This window comes from Phoca vitulina, unplaced genomic scaffold (genome assembly GCF_004348235.1).
Source record: "Phoca vitulina isolate PV1807 unplaced genomic scaffold, GSC_HSeal_1.0 scaffold14, whole genome shotgun sequence".
Taxonomy (NCBI): Eukaryota; Metazoa; Chordata; class Mammalia; order Carnivora; family Phocidae; genus Phoca; species Phoca vitulina.
Window position 1 is genome coordinate 9,026,288 of NW_022589717.1, and position 15,412 is coordinate 9,041,699.

Consider the following 15,412-nt stretch of genomic DNA (forward strand, 5'->3'; position numbering starts at 1 on the left):
ATGAAAATAAAGAAACAGTGAAGAAATCTAATAAATACTACTCACCCAGGTGATCAAGATTAACATCCATAGTGACATCATGTTGATAGTGTATACACAACAGTAACCCTGGTCTCACGATCAGAACAAATCAGACACATTTCAACTGACGGACTTCCTACAAAATACCTTAATATTTCTCCATAAAACTGAAAAGATCATCAAAAACAAGGAGAATCTACAACTTTCACAACCAAGATGAGCCTAAAGAAATACAATGACTAAATAAAATGTACTTTCCTGGACAAGATCTTGGAACAGAAAAATGTATGTGGTAAAAACTAAATAAATCTGGATAAATATATGGTGTTTAGTTGGTTAAAATGTTTCAGTATTGGTTTATTAGTTGTGACAAATTTTAACAACATAAGAAAGTGATTGTGGAGTATATGGGAATTTCTCTATAGTCTGCTCACAATTTTTCTGTAAATCTAGCTATTCTAAAATTTAAAAAATTAAAAGTCAAACATCAAGTTTCCTACTATTTAAACTAGATCCATTTTTCCAAACTAGGTGAGAAGAGAAATCATAGAAGAGAGAGGACACCTTTAAAGTTCCGGGTTACTTAGGTACACCAGAGCCTTTGGCAAATCCACATCTCTGTCTACTGTCTGCATATGATTTTGCAGCTAAATCGTACAATAAACATATGGGAAAAACATACAATAATACTGATAAATTTTATGTTGAATCTGTAACCAACAGCCTCAATTGACTCCTTAATTCTCCATCCAATATTATCTTCCTCAAACCATTAACTTTTCCTCTCCCTATGACTGTATCTCACCTTCTTCTCCCCTCCCCTCAAATCTCTAACACATCTTCCCCTATTCTTATTCTTCACTGATAATCTTTTTCCTTATTTTACTGAAAATTCCAAAGTCATTAGAAGACAACTTCGACAAATTCCACAGAAAATCTACTCACCTAACTGCATCAGCTTTTGAACAATCAGCCTTTTCTTCTTTTGATCGAAATGAAATTTCTGTCCTTCCTTTTTTGTCATATATCCCTTTTTCTTTGACCTACATAGAGATATGGCTCAAATCAAACCAAAGTCTTTCCTGTCTTTCCTCTTTTCCTGCATCATTGATGTTTACTATTACAATTTCTTCATAAATATACCAACATCTTTCTTGGGGAAAAAACAGTCTCCCAGTCTTGCTTTCCTCCTTAGATATTGCACAAGTTTCTCTCTTTGCCTTTATAGAAATATCCTTTGAGAGTGTTGTTATACTGCCTCTTTCTATTTTCCCTCCTCCCATTTTCACATGAACCCATATGAGGCAAGCTGTCATAGGCACAATTCCAGGAAAACTACTTGTGTCAAGGTCACCAATGGTTATTTCTCCCTGTTCATTTTATTGACCGAGCAGCCTCACTAAACAGTTGATCATCTTCCTTTTTCTTGAAATGCTTTCTTCACTCCTAGGATACCACAGTTTCTCTGGCAGCTTCCGCTCAGTGCATTGTTCTGTTTCATCCTCATATCCCAGACCTGTCAACTTTTTATCGCCTCAGTGTCTAGCCAGTGTATCTCTGTGATTTCATTTTATAATAAATCTTTTCATGATGTCTTTGGTTCTCATGGCTTCACATCCCATAAGTTCTTTATGTGCTAATAATTCCCAAATGTATATCTGTCTCTGGATATCTTCTCTGGTTTCTGGTCTCATATACCCAATGGCAGACTCAAAATCTTCACTAAGATGATTAATAGAGATCTTAAACTTAACTTGTCCCAAACTGAGCTCTCATTTTTCTACAAAAACTCACTCTTGCAAGTTTTACTGATTTCTGTTATTGGCCACTTTATTCTTCTAGCTCTTTAGGCTTTGGTTCTGAGAATCTTACTTCATTCTACTCTTTTATACACTACATCAAATTCTCTCTGCCTTATGTTCAAAAAAAACCTGGCCTCAGAAAATTTCTTACCATCTCTACCTCTACTACCCTGGTACAAGCCAAAATTCCCTTTCTCCTAAAGTTTTGCATTATCTTCTTATTTGTTCCCTTACTCTTCTGTTGTCCACACACAACTCAGCATTCTGTACTGATGTAAACTTAATTATGTTACTACTCTACCATAAATGCTCCAGTGGCTTTCAAATCTGGTCTCATTGCAATGATTTTCCCCTAAATATCAACATGGTCTTGCTCACACACCTATCTACCCAGATATTTCCTTTCCTCTGGTGTCAACTTCTCCATAGGACTTCTACGTGGACCCTCTTTAAATTGCCATCCTTCCATCATTTTACTTATCTCCTTGCCATTTTTTTTCCTTTAAGACACCTCACCATTTATTATTCTATATAATTTGCTAACTTATAATTATTTTTTCTCTCCTGCTATCATCCCCCTCCCAAAACTGGAATGTAAAATTTAGGAGGTTAGAGATTTACTTTTATTTGTTTTAGTTCCTTCTAAATACCCAGCTTTACAAATAACATTTGGTTAAAGTAGTCACATGAAAAATATTTATTGAATGTTAAATGACAGGTGTCTTTCTCTTCTTCCTCTTACTTGTGAAAGATCCATCTTAAATTAAGCGTATGCTTATACACATTTCACTCCTTGTTTGTTTACATAAACTTAATCCTCAGCATTAATTTCTCCTTGTTCAGACTCCTCTTTTGGTTTTGGAGTGCTTTTCGACAGATCTGAAATATTTCTGCTTATAATTTCTCAAACTTCATTTGGTCATAATCATCTTAGAACTTGACAGAGTCACAAACTGTAGGGTGTATCAAACTACAACTTAAGAAATCTTACTGAAAAGTTTCCATTTGCTTAGTACTGCATTTGTAGAAGTTGGGATATTTTAAGACATAAAACTGATGAAATTTGGGCGCCTGGGTGGCTCAGATGGTTAAGCGTCTGCCTTCGGCTCAGGTCATGATCCCGGGGTCCCGGGATCGAGTCCCGCATCGGGCTCCCTGCTAGGCGGGGAGCCTGCTTCTCCCTCTGCCTCTGCTTCTCTCTCTCTCTCTCTCTGACTCTCATGAATAAATAAATAAATAAAAAAACATTTAAAAAAAAAAAAAAAAACTGATGAAATTCTTCTAGATCTCTGAAGGCAACTGCTTTTTAAGGAAAATATAATAAAAGAAGTGCTAAAGTCTTTTGCACAAGGGTGGATTATTAGAATATATTTCAAATCACTCAAAGTTTCTAACCTGAATAAATTATTTTATGTCTGTTGGAAAGCAAAACCAAGTTATGACAATAAACTAATGATGCTCTTAAATTCAAAATCATAGCTCATATCACTTCTAATACTTTTTCATACAGACTATTTACTACAGTATGAAAATAAAAACATTGCTTATTGAATGATTATCAAATGGCTACGAAGTGTTAGCTCTCTCCAGATCTACTCTATCAGCACTGGTGAGTCGTGCATATTTTTATGATAACTATTTACTTATGAATTGTTTATTTATGAAACAACACTATGTTTTTATTCCTTTGATTGAAAATTAACTAATTTTAAAAGTATAAACAGTTCAGAGGTGAAATGGGTGGAATAATAGTTACATAAGATAGCCTGACAGCAGCCCATTCATGGTGGCACAGAGATCACAGCTGAATACATAGTAATTCCTCCTTTGAAAGAGAACTCTTACTGATCTGTTATTGTGTTATAGGGACTCTATTTTGTCAAATCATCTCATTCTATAGATTACAGAGCTATTGGGAAAAGTGGCTGTTTGGATATCAGTTTTATATTATTGAGCATTGCAATATACTTTGGTTTCATGTGCTCATGTTTTTTTCTAAATTTACATTTAACCTTTTTCTTACTTGTTCATTTACTGTGAAAAAAAATTGAGGGAAACATGTTTTAAAGGGTTCTGATTGGTGTTTTTAAAACATTTTTAGAAATGGTAAGAGTGAAAGAAATACAGGAATACTGCAATATGTATTCATATGGTAATTGAATGTAAACTTCTTAAATTTTTAGAACTTTCTTTAGATTTTAATTTTAAATCAAATTTGAGAAACCATACATTGATCTAGAGTAGTATGTTATTGTTCATGGCTTTCTGGAGCACCTAAATATATAATAATTTTCCTTCTAAATGCCTGATATTTCTTAAAACTTATATTGAACTGTAAACACTTAGAGGCCATGGTCTTCTTTTTTTTTTTTTTTTTTTTTATTTTTTTTTTTTTAAAGATTTTATTTATTTATTTGACAGAGAGAGATAGCTAGAGCAGGAACACAAGCAGGGGGAGTGGGAGAGGGAGAGGCAGGCTTCCCGCTGAGCAGGGAGCCCGATGTGGGACTCGATCCCAGGACCCCGGGATCATGACCTGAGCCGAAGGCAGACGCTTAACGACTGAGCCACCCAGGCGCCCCGAGGGGGCCATGGTCTTCTGTTTAAATTTTTTTCTATGTGTAGAAGTTAGACAGATGCCTGACAAATATTTGAATTCATTAAACAGCTATTGAATGAATAAATAAATGAAAACTAATTTATAGACCTAATTAACAGTGTTTTATCAATGATATCAGTAATTACATTGCCATAATTAATTCTATGTAATAGACACATCTATGTCTTCATCTGTTTAAGAATATATCTATTTAATAAAGAAGTGTTCTATTTTGTAAGGCATTTATGTATGTAGGAATATTTTTACATGTTGGTGCCAATATCAAACTCAACAAGATTTTATCAGGCATCTACAATGTGTCCAGTACAGAGCCTATTAGCCTCAGTGATGTCCGCTTGACAATCCTAAGGAGAGGTGAAGCAGAAAACTCAGTATCTTGATGAGTAGAGCTAGGTATTACCTAAACGAGGATGTTTCTCTACTCTTTGAAAATCTGCTTATTCTTTATTTGGCAACATTTATTGATTGTCTACCATATATTAGGTACTATGTTGAGTGATACTTTATCTATTCTAATTTGTAGTGTTTTTTTTTCCCAGAAACATATCAAATGCACTAAACAAACAGACAGAAATTGCTGTCTAAATCAACATTTCCACTTTTTCATTTATTGTATTTTCTTTATTGGACTAATAATTAGTAAATAACCACTACTATATGTCAGACATTATTTTAAGCATCAGGGATACATCAATAAATAAAAGAGACAAAGACTTGCTGTGGAAATATATTTCATCCTAATAGAAAATATAGATATTAAACAATAAACACCATAAAGGGACAAATTGTAATAATCTCAGAAGAGGATAAATATTTTAGAAAAAAGAAAAAGTCAGAACTTCTGCTTCTGCTACTGGCAAGTTGGACAATGCTGAAGCACCCCTTCCACTGAAAACAACCAAAATATTTGGACAACATGTTTGTTTAAAAATAGGCTTGAAATCATGTGAACACTAAATACAGTAATGAAAAATTATGAGGTTAAAATGCAAGGGGAGAATCCAGAATAGGAACTCAATACTTAGTTCAATGTTTTTTTCTAAAAGTATCTAGAGGAGATAGCCAAGAAGCTGAAACTTGAGAAAATCTTTTGTCAATCTTGCAAGGCAGGTGAACAGAAATTGCAATTCAAGGCCTTCCTAGGAGTGGAACCTGTCTTAAAGTTCCAAAAACTTACAGCTAACATCACCTTTAATGGTAAGAAACTCAAAGCTTTCCCACTAAGATCAGGTAAAAGGCAAGGATGTCCCTGCTCACCACTCCTTTTCAACATTAGAGGATCCCATACTCATGACCTAATCTAAACCTAATTATTTTCCAAAGGCCCCACTTCCAAATACCATTACACTGGGAGTTAGGGCTTTGATATACAAATCTTGACGGGACATAACATTCAGCCCATAACAGAGTAAATTGAACTGAAGTTGCATAAAACAATGTCAGATAATATGAACTTTAACCCAGGGAAATTAAAGAAATCTAAATAAGATTTATAATAAAGCTACAATAATTAAGACTGTGTAATATTTGTGTAAGTATAGAGTCTAAAAACAGACTCATTCATATATAAATATACTTCACTGTAGTATGGAAACAACAGTATAGAAAGTAGTCAATTTAATATCCACATAGGAAAATACATTTATGACCCTAGATCACTTCATACATAAAAATTAAGTCCATATGGATTTTAAATATAAATATGAAGGGCATAACAGGAAAAATCCTAGAAAATACTATCTTCAGGACTTTGGGATAGGATGAAATTTCCTAAACAGGGCACAAAAGAACTAAACATGAAAAAGTGGACATCATTAAAATTAAGAATGCTTTTCCATTAAACAAGACACAACTAAGACATTGGAACACAAACCTCAGAAAGAAGATATTTGGAAAACTTAAGAATAACAGCAGTTTTAAATCCATAAAAATATCCAAATAAAAATTACAGACAACCCTATAGAAAAAAGGGTAATATTTGAAGAACCAATTTACAAAAGATAATGTGCAATGATCAATAAACCTCATTAGCTCCATATTTACTCTCATAATGAGATACTACTTTATAATAACAAGAATGAGTAAATTACAAAAAAAAAAAAAAAGACTGATTAATTCCAAGTGCCAATGAGTATGTAAAGTAACTAGAATCCCATACTCCAGTAATAGGAATACAATCATTTACACAGGTTGGCCTTATATACTGAAATTGATTATAGAAAAATCTCATTATTGAGGAATTCCATTCTTGGTTATATAGTTTTAAATTTTATGTATATTTGAACTCAGAAATGTGTAAACATGTTTACAGCAGTATATTTCTTAGCAGCCCCAAACTGGAAACAATTTAAATGTCCATGAAGTGTAGACTGCATAGCTAGATCCTGGTGTAGTCACTCAATGAAAAACTATGCAGCAATAAAAAAAGGAATGAACTCTGCATGCAAAAAGTGTGGATGAATCATATTTTTGAGGAAAAAACAGATCTCCATTCTAAAACCATGCTATAATATTCTATTTATCTAAAAGACACAAACAGAAAATTTGAGCTATGGTTCTAAGTTCAAAATACTGGTACATTTAGGGAAGCTGGATAAATATTTAACAGATATTTACAGAACATTCTATCCAAAAACAACAGAATACACATTTGTCCCAAGTGCACATGAAACATTTTCCAAGATAGACCATATGTTAGGCCACAAAACAAGTCTTAGTAAATTTAAGAACATTGAAATAATATCAAGCATCTTTTCTGTCTACAATGGTATGAAACTAGAGATTAATTACACAAAGAAATTGGAAAATTCACAAATATGGGGAGATTAAACAACATGTTATTAAACTATCAATAGGTCAAAGAAGAAATCAAAAGAGAGATCAGAAAATGCCTTGAGACAAACAAAAATGGAAATGTAACATACCTAAATTTATGGGTTGCAGCAAAAGCAGTTCTAAGAAAAATGTTCATAGCAATAAATTCCTACCTCAAAAAACAAGAAAAGTCTCAAATAAACAACTTAACTTTATGCCTCAAGGAACTAGATAAAGAACAAATGAAGCCCAAAGTTAGAAGAAGGAAGGAAATAACAAAGATTAGGGGAGAAATGAATGAAATAGAGACTAAAATGACAATGAAAAAGACCAATGAAATTAAGAGATGATTCTTTGGAAAGATGAACAAAATCGACAAACCTTCAGTTAAACTCACCAAAAAAAAAAAAAAAAAAAAGAGAGAGAGAGAGAGGAGTTAAATAAATAAAATCAGAAATGAAAGAGATGTTACAACTGATGCCACAGAAATAAAAAGTACCATGATAGACATTTAGGAGCATTATATGCTAACAGATTGGACAAACTAGAAGAAATAGATAAATTTCTAGTAATATACAACCTACCAGGACTAGATCATGATGATATAGAAAACCTGTACAGACCCTATACTAGCAATGAGATTTAATCAGTAATCAAAAACCTCTCAACAAAGTCCCCGTACAGATGGCTTCACTGGTAAATGTACCAAACATTTATAGAAGGATTACTACTAATCCTTCTCAAACTCTTCTAGAAAATAGAAGAGGGGGAAACTCTTCCAAACATATTTTATGAGGCCAGCATTACCCTAACACTAAAGCCAGACAAATATGCCACCAAAAAAAAAAAAAAAATTACAGACCAATATCTCTGATGAACATAAATATAAAAATCCCTAACAAAATATTAGCAAACTGAGTTCAACAATACATTAAGAGGATCATACACTTTAAGCGGGATTTAGTCCATTGTTGCAAGGATGGTTCAACATCCACTAATCAAGGTGATTCCCCTCATTAATAAAATTAAGGATAAAAATAACACGATCATCTCAATAGATGTAGAACAAATACATTTGCCAAAGTTCAGCATCCATTTATGGTATATGCCTATGTTTTATTCAACACTTTTATTCAACATACTCTTAGAAGTCCTAGCCTGAGCAATTAGGTGAGTAAAAGAAATAAAATGCATTTAAATTGGAAAGGAAGAAGTAAAACTGTCATTATTTGCACATGGCATAATACAATACATAAAAAATCCTAAAAACTCTATCAAAAAAACTGTTAAAACTAATAAATGGGGATGCCCCGGTGGCTCAGTCGATTAAGCATCTTACCCTTGATTTCAGCTCAGGTCATGATCTCATGGTGATGGGATCAAGTCCCATGTGGAGCTCCGTGTTCAGTGGGGAGTCTGCTTTTCTCCCTCTCCCTATGCCCCTTCCCCTGCTCGCGCCTTTTCTCTCTCTCAAATAAATAAATAAATAAATCTTTTAAAAAAACTAATAAATATATTGAATAAAGTTGCAGGATACAAAATCAATATACAATAATCTGTTGCTTTTCTTTACCCTAATAACAGTTAGAAAAAGAAATTAAGAAAACAGTCCCATTTACAACTGCATCAGAAAACACCTAGGGGGCGCCTGGGTGGCTCAGTCGTTAAGCGTCTGCCTTCAACTCAGGTCACGATCCCAGCGTCCTGGGATCGAGCCCCACATCGGGCTCCATGCTCCACAGGAAGCCTGCTTCTCCCTCTCTCACTCCCACTGCTTGTGTTCCCTCTCTCACTGTGTCTGTCTCTGTCAAATAAATAAAATCTTTAAAAAAAAAAAAAAGAAAACACCTAGGAATAAATTTAACCAGGGATGTGAAAGACATGTGTATTAAGAATTACAAGACATTAATGGAAGACATTGAAGAGGACATAAAGAAATGGAAAGACATTTCATGTTCATGGATTGGAAGAATTGATATTGGTGATTGTAAGTAGTAGGAGATAGTGGGAGAAATGAGTAAGCTTTTTTTTAGTTTAAATAAAGAAAAAAGGATTTAAATTTTCCTTGTTAATCTACTTATCTGACTCAAAAGAGACTATCAAAATTCTCATGATTACAACCTCTTTCATGATTAGATTATTTTCAATATAACTATTAACATAAAACATTACATTGTACTAACATTAAAAGTTCTGTATTTGTTGCATAGGGAGGCCTTAAGCGATTGGCTTACTTTTTTTCATTTTGTTAATGTCAAATTTTAAGATTCTTATTTTATGTATGAGAAATAATATCAAAATTAGCTATTGAAACATTGGACTGAGCAAATCAGAGTTCTGGTTATGTTCATGTCTACTGGCCCATTTAAAGAATATACTAGTAACATAAAAACAAAAGGTGCCACTTAATCATTCCTGAGGGTACTGAGCCATTGGATATAATTTCAGTGCAAGGTTAGATAAATGTACTAACTGAAATAAGGAAGGATAATTTAGAGCACAAAGAATTGTCTTCCACTAGTTTTCTTTTAAAATCTATGTCATAAATTTTAAATGCATATGATATATAAACTTAAACTCTACAAAATACTAAAATGTGAACATCTTTCCACTAACAGCCACTTCTCTTAAATTCTTATCTCTAGAATCACACATTTTTTTAAATTTTTCTGCACTTTAGTTCTGCTTTTTAGGGTTTTTGGCCATAAATTTTTTCCTTTTTTTTTTTTTTAAAGATTTTATTTATTTATTTGAGAGAGAGAGACTGAAAGAGAGAGCACATGAGAGGGGGGAGGGTCGGGAGGGTCAGAGGGAGAAGCAGACTCCCTGCTGAGCAGGGAGCCTGATGCGGGACTCGATCCAGGGACTCCAGGATCATGACCTGAGCCGAAGGCAGTCGCTTAACCAACTGAGCCACCCAGGCGCCCTCCTTTTTTTAACTTATATGATTTTAAACTATCTTATTCCCTGTTATTAAAGATAAGGAATTTAATTCATTTAAGCTATTTCCTATATACTCACTCCCCATTTCCTGCTTCTCAATTGTTAGATCATTCATTCATTCAACAAATGTGCCAGGTATGATTCTAAATTTTGGGGACTCATTTGTGAACAAAACAAATATTGTGCTCTAATGGAAACTTCTACAGGTGAGAAAAAGATTAACCAAGTAATATGTAATATGTGAGACACTGATGAGTGTTATAAAAACAAAGAAGTGTAGGGCGCCTGGGTGGCTCAGTTCGTTAAGCGACTGCCTTCAGCTCAGGTCATGATCCTGGAGTCCCTGGATCGAGTCCCGAATCGGGCTCCCTGCTGGGCGGGGAGTCTGCTTCTCCCTCTGACCCTCACCCCTCTCATGTGCTCTCTCTCATTCTCTCTCTCTCAAATAAATAAATAAAATCTTTAAAACAAACAAACAAACAAGTGTAGAGGCATAGAAGGTGGAGGCAGTGTCTTATTCTTTTAGTAGGAAGGTAAATGAAGACCTCCATTTGCACGGAAAATTCAAAGAATGAAAGTAGCTCTTTGCAGATGAGCATTCTAAAGAGAGCATAGCTTATGGAAGCTTCTTTGCTGTGTTTGGGGAAAAGCAAGTAAGCCAGTGCGGCTGGGACAGCATGATCAATGAGGAGAGTGGTAGTGTTGAGTTGAGAGAATCAGGCAGAGGCCAAATTATTCAGAATCTTGAAACCATGGCAAGAACTATGGATTTTACTTTGACTGAAATGGAAAACCACTGAAAGATTTTAAATAGAAGTGAGACTTCCACTGTAAAAGGTTCATTCTGGTAGCTTTCTTGAGAATAGATGAGGGCAGGTTGTGTGTGTGTGTGTGTTTGAATTATTGCCATTTTCCAGAGGCAAAATGATGATGGCTGAGAGTAGAATGGTGGCAATGAAAGTGGCAAGAAATAGTACTTAGGGATCTTTTGTTGTCGTTAATGTTGTTTATTAGTTGTTTTTTTAATTGAAGTATAGCATAAATACAGAAAAGTGTAAAAGTCATCTATGCCATGCAGTGATTTTTAACAAAATGAACATATCTGTGGAAGTAAGGTCCAGATCAAAAACTAGAACATTGCCAACATCCCTTCACCCTTTTTGTTCTCCCTTCCAATTGCTACTCCTCTGAAGGTGAATCAACATCTGACTTTTAACAATACTGAATAAATTGGCCTGTTTTTAAACTTTATGTATGTGGAATGGTATAATGTTTCTATTTTCTTTTTGCTCAGCATTGCTTGTGAGAGTCATACATGCTTTTGTTTGTAGTTGAAATGTTTTGTGCATTTCATTTTGGTGGCTTTATATTGTCCTTGTGTGAATATGTTACATTTAATTTACCAGTTTTACTGCTAGTGGGCGTTTGGATTGCTTCCTATTGGGGATTATTATTAAGAATTATGCTGTGATTATTGTTGTAAATGCTTTTGGGTGAATGCATGTACACATTTTTGTTGTTTATATCCTAGGAGTAAATTTCTGGATCATAAGGTATGCATATTTTACCTTTAGTAAATATTTACACACTTTCCAAAATATCGGTACAAATTCATTCTTACCTGCAGTACATGGGCATTGCTCTATATCCTCATTGCTCTATATCCTCACCCATACTTGGTACTGTCTTTTTTGTTAACTTATTCATCTGGGTGTACAGTAATAACATGATGTATTTTAATTTGTATGTCTCTAAGGACTAATGAAGTTTTGTGCTTTTTCAATTTTATTGGTCATTTGTATTTCCTTCTCAGTGAATTGACAGTTCAAGTCTTTTGCTGATTTTTCTATTGGTTCTATTGGGTATGTTTTTATGACCTGTTAAAGCTCACTTCAAGATCATGAATAAATACTGCATAATTTCTTATACTTTTTTAAAAAAGATTTTATTTGTTTATTTATTTATTTACCAGAGAGAGAGAGAGAGCACAAGCAGGAGGAGTGGCAGGCAGAGGGAGAAACAGACTCCCCACTGAGCATGAACCTCCGAAGCAGGCCTCGATCCCAGGACCCTGGGATCATGACCTGAGCTAAAGGCAGATGCTTAACTGACTGAGCCATCCAGGCGTCCTGATACTGCATAATTTCTTATAAAAGTTTTATTTTTATTTTTATTTTTTTACATTTAGAACTGCAATATATCTGAAAATCATTTTTTTAAGTAGGCTCCAGACCCAGCATGGACCCCAATGAGGGACTTGAACTCATGACCCTGAGACCTGAGCTGAGATCAAGAGTCTGACGCTTAACCAACTGAGCCACCAGGAACCCCTGAAACTGATTGTTGTATATGGTATGATGTAGGGAACTTTTTTTTTCCCTGTATGGACACCCAGTTGATGTGGAACCATTTATTGAAATCACAATTCTTGACCCATTGGACTGCATTGTCACTTTGCCATAAATCACAAAACCATGTAATTTTTGGACTATCCATGGTTTCTGTATTTTGTCTGACCATTCTATTTGTGTATGTTTCCCAAAATACCATACTATCTTGATATTATATAGCTTTAAAATGAGTATATATTGGAGATACATGTGATTGTGTAAGTTCTGTCAATTTTTTAAGAGTGTTTTTTCTATTTTGGCCATTTTCATGTTCAAATACATTTAAGAACCAGACTATCAATTTAAGTTAAATTGCACACACATACACACACACGAAAGATTCAGATTAAAATTGCATTCAGTTTGATATACATATATCTCAAAAATAGTTTAAGATTGGAAGATTGTATAGTTCAACACTGGAGATATAGATATAGATATTCAATATTGAGTCTTTCAATAGATGAACAAGTTATAGCCCTCTGTATATACCTTAAATTTATTGCAATACTTTTTAATTTTAAATGCACAAGTCTGGAACATTTTTGTTAGATTTATGCCTAAGTAGTTGATAATGCTTTTGTCTTATTGTATTGTCCATAACTTCCAGTTTAATAATAAAAGGAAGTTGATTGTCATCTCACTATTAAGCATAATGTTTATTGAAACCTGTTTAATACTCTTTATGAGATTGTCAGATTAAGAAATTTCACATTGTCAAAAAAAAATTTCGTATCTCTGGTTTGGTAGAATTATTTTTTTAAATTATTTTTAATTAATTAATTGATTAGTTAATTTTTATTGTTATGTTAATCACCATACATTACATCATTAGTTTTTGATGTAGTGTTCCATGCTTCATTGTTTGCGTATAACACCCAGTGCTCCATGCAGAACATGCCCTCTTTAATACCCATCACCAGGCTAACCCATCCCCCCACCCCCCTCCCCTCTAGAACCCTAAGTTTGTTTCTCAGAGTCCATAGTCTCTCATGGTTTGTCTCCCCCTCCGATTTCCCCCCTTTAAATTATTAATGGGTTATGAATTTTCCTGAAGACATTCCTACATTTAGCCACTAAATCATATTATTCTTCTCTTTTTTTTTCTGTTAGTGTGACAGATTTGTTCAATTCTACTATGTTAAACCATCTTTATATTTTCTAAAAATTTATTCATCATGTATCATCCTGTCTATATTTTGCTTTTATTTGCTTATATTATATTTTATTTAAGATTTTGTATGTATGTTTATGAAAAAAAAGTTCTGGAACTTACTTTCATTGTAATGTCTTTGTCAAGTTTTTTTTTAAGCTAATGTAATACTGTTCTTATAAAAGATTTGGAATCAGGGGGCGCCTGGGTGGCTCAGTCGTTAAGCGTCTGCCTTCGGCTCAGGTCATGATCCCAGGGTCCTGGGATCGAGCCCCGCATCGGGCTCCCTGCTCCGCGGGAAGCCTGCTTCTCCCTCCCCCACTCTCCCTGCTTGTGTTCCCTCTCTCGCTGTGTCTTTCTCTGTCAAATAAATAAATAAAATCTTAAAAAAAAATAAAAAATAAAAATCTTTAAAAAAAAATAAATAAAAAAAATAAATAAAAGATTTGGAATCAGGATCTCTTTTGCAGATAGAGCTGACATAATTTACTCATAGATTTAAACTAAGTTATGAGACAGTTTAGAGTCAACAATAAATCCAAAATTTTCAGTGTTTTTAAATGATTCAGATAAACTGGGGTGAGTTTTGTGAAATTCTCTTCTATGTTTTTCTACTCCTTCAGTGAAATAAAGAGCAAGGTTATCAGCTAAGAGTGTCTGTGACAGTGTTACAGATGAAAGTGGAGAAGTATGGCATCCTCACCATGAAGACTGGTGAATTCATTGAGTGAAGAACTATGAGAGAATAATTATAGTGATGAACAATGAAATCCAAAATGTGTGTTGGAGGAGTTGAAGTCTTTAAGGTTAAGAAGTATTCACATGGAATAGCTAAGTTTTATTTAGAGCAAAGAAGTGAAGTGAACATTGAAAATAGTTTTGGAATATAGGGGATTTTGCTGATGATGAGTTGGTTAAATAGGCACAGTGAAAAACTTTGATATTTGGTTAGGAGGACATGGGATTATTCTAAGGAGTGTTGAGAAACATATATCTGGATAATAAGAGATTACTTGAGAGTCTTGGATTCTGTGTTGATAGAGATTATCATAGATGTGAATCAAGGGATTAGTCCTTATGGTCTCTTCAAGGAATAGAAATACTCAGTTTAAATTGCAGCTTCATTTTGGAGACTGATCTCTTTCTTTGTATTGATGAAGGAATCAGTTTTGTCAGAAAACTAGGAAATCTATGCATCTTCTCTTTAACTTTGAGATGGTGTCTTAGTCTATTTGGATTGCTATATAAAAATATTATAGAATAGATGGCTTATGAACAACAGAAATTTATTTCTCTCAGTTCTAGAGACTGAGAAGTCCAAGATCAAGTGCTAGCAGCTTCCGGGTCTGGTAAGGGCCTGCTTTCGGGTTCATTGACTACCACATTTTCAGTGTAACCTCCCCTGGTGGAAGAAAGGAGGAATCTCTCTTGGAGCCTCTTTTGTAAGGGTTTTGACCTTATGAACTAATCACCTCCTTAAAGGTCCCACCTCCAAATTCCAGCACATTGGGGATTAGGTTTCAATATTTCAATTTTGTGGATTCACAAACATTCAGTCTATAACAGATGGAGATGTTGAGGAAATGGGAACACTTGTCTTTGTAAGATAGAGAATTTCTATGGGGTTCATCCTAATATTGCTATGGTTGGTGTTATGAAGGCAGGGAGT

At 34.1% G+C, this 15,412-nt stretch overlaps 1 long non-coding RNA gene across 1 annotated transcript in view; it reads right to left on the reverse strand.

Moving 5' to 3' along the window:
- Nucleotides 1-750: 750 nt before the first annotated feature.
- LOC116637455 overlaps nucleotides 751-15,412 on the reverse strand; it is a 256,562-nt gene continuing 241,900 nt past the window's right edge. Inside the window, exon 3 of the long non-coding RNA XR_004300480.1 lies at nucleotides 751-1,064. This is a non-coding gene — a long non-coding RNA (uncharacterized LOC116637455). The remainder of the gene's footprint in view (nucleotides 1,065-15,412) is intronic.